This window comes from Strigops habroptila, chromosome 9, assembly GCF_004027225.2.
Source record: "Strigops habroptila isolate Jane chromosome 9, bStrHab1.2.pri, whole genome shotgun sequence".
In the NCBI taxonomy this organism is placed as follows: Eukaryota; Metazoa; Chordata; class Aves; order Psittaciformes; family Psittacidae; genus Strigops; species Strigops habroptila.
In genome coordinates, this window is record NC_044285.2 from 10,827,818 (window position 1) to 10,832,918 (window position 5,101).

General features: G+C 42.7%; 1 protein-coding gene across 1 annotated transcript in view; it reads right to left on the reverse strand.

Moving 5' to 3' along the window:
• Positions 1-5,101, reverse strand: part of TRPM7 (transient receptor potential cation channel subfamily M member 7) — a 58,802-nt gene that overhangs the window by 53,366 nt on the left and 335 nt on the right. The window lies entirely within an intron of this gene.

Here is a 5,101-nt window from a genome sequence, read left to right on the forward strand (position 1 = left end):
TTGAAATAGCTCCAAAGCTCTCCAGCTCAGAAAGAGCCTCTCCAAATTGTTGCTGTTACACTTACTAGCAGTAAGTCTAGACACTGACGATTTACACGTGCATAATTATCAGATGTAGACAACCTGTATGCACACATCTACCTACACTCTGAAACTGTGTATTAGCCAATTGCCAGCTTTGCAAAACACATGATATGCATTTAAACAAAACAAGCACTTCATGTTGGACTGTATCTGAATGTAAACTGGTGATCTCCATGGACAGGTTGAAGATGAAGTAGCAATAAAGCTTCACAAAGGGTTTACAATAGCCATTTCTGAAGTTGGATGATCTTTTAAAAAGATTAGTTGTCAAACTACAAACACCAGAGTCCCAACTTCATAACTGAATTAGCCTGCAAAATTCCAATTTTGCAGCTGTAGAAAATCAACAGATATACCAGCACACACATCACACGCCATCCTTCTTCAGCTGAAATAAAATTAAATAAAGGTGCTTTGGAATATGGTAGCTCAGCAAATGCTCATTTCCCATACACACAGAATTCAAACATTTCAGGAAATCTGACAGTAGAAAATGTGTGAAACAGCTCGAGTTAGACTGAGTTTGTAAGTCTTGAGGAAAAAAAATATATTGCTCTTAATAACATTAGATAATCTGTAACTTTGAAGCAACTTTAAGATTAAAAAACAAACCAAAACCAAACAAAACCAAAAACCCACACAAACATTCCCAGAATAAAGGTTAAGTCCCAGCCTATCACCTCAGTAACATCTGAATTTTGCTTTACTTAAGAGGAAAAAATGTCTAACTTATAAACCAAGTTCAATCCGCTCTAATGTGTTGGCAGTTTGTTACCATACTTCAAACTCTCCTTGGCAATCAACCACTACATTTATCTTACAGACTATTCCTGCAACATCCTCACACCATATGTTGTCAAAACATTTTCCACATGTTTCCATAAATATTTGAGTCCTTTCATAAGGCAGCAACTTTTCAGAACTATCAGCACCGCAATCAGCAACACGGTTATTTTTCTTCCTGTATTTCCCATAGGTTTAGAACACTTTGCGCTCAATACTCAGGAAGGAAAAATAAAAAAGATACCATTAAGTATAATAATGTTCTTCACCACAGTTTCTCTCTTGCTTTTTTGTATTTTATTATCCCATCAGAAGTTCACTGGCCTTTCCTTCTCATTAAAAACAGAGGGGTAACAAATTTCCTCTGCTCGCCTAACAGCTATTAGACAACCTGCGCTGTCCCTACTTCCCTGCAAGAATTATAGCGCTGGGGAGAAAAACAAACTCGAGCTGTACTGTGGTTCCAGCAACCTGGTAGTTATAGAAAGTGGCTCACGCCCTTGCTTTAAAACAGCTCCCATCCACTTTACATGCTAGGCAAAATATAGGTGTAAAGAAGGCTGAAAAAACCTCACCACTCCTCAAAAAAAAATAGCATTCCCTCTGTCAGCACAACAGCTGTGATGGAGAATGGTCTCTGAAACACTGCTGCTCAGGTCTGTGGTCCCAGCCAGCCAGATACAACGGTTCAGCATGCCAGGCAATGCTGGTTTAATGACTGGCTGCTACCAAAAAGTCCCCTGCACATCCTACCTCCTCTCTTGCGCAGCAGCACTGATGCCCAGCTAATCCTGTGCTGAGCCAGGTCAGGAAGCGAAGCTTGCCAAGAAAAAGGTTTTGGGGGTTTACTTTTTCTGTTCTTTTGTTAGATTAGCTTCTCTATTACTTGAAATACAAAACCATCTACAATTCAAGCAAAAGAAAAGCTAGGCTTAAAGTAATAAAAATAACAGCAATCAAGGATTAGGTAGATCATTTTCGGTATAAATTGTATCACAATATATTAACATAATCTGTACATTCTCATTATGTGAGCAAAAGAGATGGGATTGAATCAAATAAAGGACAATAACAACATTGCAAACAATACAACAGAGAAGAAAGGCTTCAGGCTAGGGAACATGAAGAAAATGTAGTTTTACCACAGGTCAGGTCAGTATCATGGATTATTTTTTGTAGAAATAATGAAGCATATAGATTCATTTGCCAGAGCCCACACTACTTGTCAGTATCAGAGGTAAGAAGTAACGTTATTTTTAATAAGCATGTTATCCAGATACACACATGGAGTGAGATTATCCAGCAGTTTACCTGCTGAAAAGAGAGTTATTGAAATTTCAAACAAGTGAAGCTAAAATGCACCAAGACAAAATTATTAATGTCAGAAACAAGAAACGTGACCTCAAAGTCAAAACTTGAATTCTGGAAAAACACACACATTGATTTTCCTGTCAGTTTGCCTTTTAAAAAGTGGGGCAAAAAAAGCAGAAATTATGTTACTTGTTTCAGCCAATTAATGTGGCACACACATACTGCAGCCAAAGTAGACACGGTTAAAGGAAATGAGGGATTCCAAAAGAAATAAGTACATGTTTAAATAAAAAAAAAGAGACAAAGATACATTTTTCAGGTTAAGCATATTGGCATGAGAAGTATCATTTCATTGTCTTGATTTTTCAAGACAATTTTGAAGTTGTTGTTTATGAAAACATAAGTCATAATTTCAAAATTCAGCCTCAATACTTTAAAGACTAGAACTTTGAACGTGGGCTTGTTTCAGACAATACGCTGAGAGCATCAAAGTTCAGTAAAAGTGCCACTGCAAGTATAGCTTTGTATTAAACTCCTGGTTAGGCTAATCAGGGTCTTTCTGGGAAAGAAAATTGAACTTGCTATGCAAAATCCTGTCAAGCACACAACTTGAAGACTGTAAAACCACCTCCCTGCCTTCACGCACTTTTGGACAAGTCCTCTTAGAGATTTATTTTGCAGCATTACTGGTGTAAAATCGACAAAGCAATATGGCCAAACCCTACTGTGTCAGCACCAATTATTTAAGTTCAAAACAATATTGGTTTGTTTAGAAAACACTTATCTGTCATGACTGTCCACAAGGAGTGAACAGTTAATAGAAACGCACTTTACGAAGGGACATGAAAGAGAAGCAGGAAAAGTTTGGGTGTTGGTGCAAAGCTTCCTGGAAAGGGAAGCACAGCAAGTGGTAAAGATAACTAGGAGAGAAAGAGAGGAGGAGTTTGGATGCTGCCGTCTATCACCAGCAAAGCAGAACAAGCAGGGTGTGCATCTTGTCCTGATGTGACAAGACAAAAAGGTAAGGCAGCAAGACTAGCTAGGCGGAGCCCCAAGGGACAAGAGAAGAAATGAAACTTTAGAACACAAAAGAGTACCTCTCTCCAAGATAATCCACGTGGGGAGGTAGACGATCTGATAGAGCAGCTTTAAATATAAGTGAGATAACTGTTAAATGCAAGGTGATGTTTCAAGGTGCCTTTGTATGACAAGCGAAAATTACCCTTCTGCTCCTGAGCTCAAGCAAGAAAAAAAATTAAATAAAAATCAAAGTAAAACATCAGGAAACTAAGGTACAAACAGTCCATAACTAGCCTAAACAGTTCCACATGCACAAAGGGTTTTTTTCCCCCCACTTTAAATAGCAAAGTCGAGAATGGCCTCATACCAGAAGGTATGAAGGATGATCTAGCAGACACTTATCTCACCCACACAGACACATTAAAAAAAAAAAGACTGAGCTCCGGGAATTGCCACACTGAACATCTTACTCTTTAGAATAATTCCTGATTTAATCTTGGACACTGTCCAGCAATTATTCAAAATTGCTAAATAGCCATAGAGCAGCAGGCAAATCTCTAGCAAAATGAATTTGCAAGTGTCCTATATTCAACTCAGGGAAAGCACCTGTTAAACAGTGGTTTCAAAATAGTTGATACACACATGGTAAGTATAAAACATTGCAAACTGTTACATTGCCAGAAAAACTGCTGAGCCATGATCAGCTTACAGATTAAAAGCAATCTGTAGATTTCTATGCTATGTCAGCAGCAACACCAGCACTAAACTAACAAACAAACAAAACCCTCACAAAACTTAAAAAAAAAAAAACCACCAAAAAAACCCATTTCAGTTGAGAAGAGCAAGCACCACACGTGTAGGAGATGCCGAGTATTCTTTCAAGTCAGACCAAAGGTTGGACTTTCAGCTTCTTCCTAGAAGAGCGCTGGATTGGCAGATTCTAGAAAAAGACAGCCCACATTTCTACACAGCTCCCAGATACTGTCAGAAACGGAAGGTTCATGGGTAGGAACCCCTGTGGTTGTGAACAACATACTGTGAAATAAAGCACCTGACTAGAAGTTCAAGCAGGCTGTAGCAATGCAGATGTACACTCCACTTAGATTTTCAATATTACCTAAAACCACTTGATGCGACGGGCTCGCTTTAAATTCTGTAAATATCAATTAAGGAAAACACTTATAGGGGTAAAGAACTGATTAGCAGCCAGGAGAAGGAAGAGCTGGAATTAAAACCGTGTTTTCTTTGCAGAAGCTCACACACTCCCTTGTCTATGACAAGGTGTAGAAATTGTAAGGATGAAATAGGTAGAAGATCAGAACAGCTGCATCCCCGAGAACCACATCGTCCACCGAATGAATGCTGGTATCAGATAAAACCCTGACGGAGGGGCACAGCAGTACTCAACTGAGGTCACGGTTCGAGGCGGTGGACCGCCCGCCGCAGGACCAGCTCCCACAGCGCTGCCCCGAGGAGCAGAGGGCTGCGGGGCAGCCGGGCGGCGCTGGCCGGCCCCGCGGGCACCACGCAGGCGGCTCCACACATGCCGGCCGGCGGCGGGGTCACCCGGCCAGGCGCTCCGCGGGGCAGGGCCCGCCGGGACGGGGGTCGCGGGCGTCGGGCGGGCGCTGAGGGAACGACGCCGGACACCGCGCGAGGACGGGCCCGCGGCGCCTGAGCCCGCGCCTCCTCTTCCGGCCCGGCGGTGACAGCCCCGCGGGGTCCCTCCTTCCCACTGCCGGGGCGAGCAGGGCAACAGCCGCCGCGGCAAGGCATGAGAGGGGCCGCGGCGGATGAGGGCGGCTGCGACAGCCGGGACCCAGAGCAGCCGGCTGGGGCAGGTCTGATCCGGCGCCCCCCCCAGCCCGACTCGTCCGTTCCCCCCAACCCCCGCCGCCCTCAC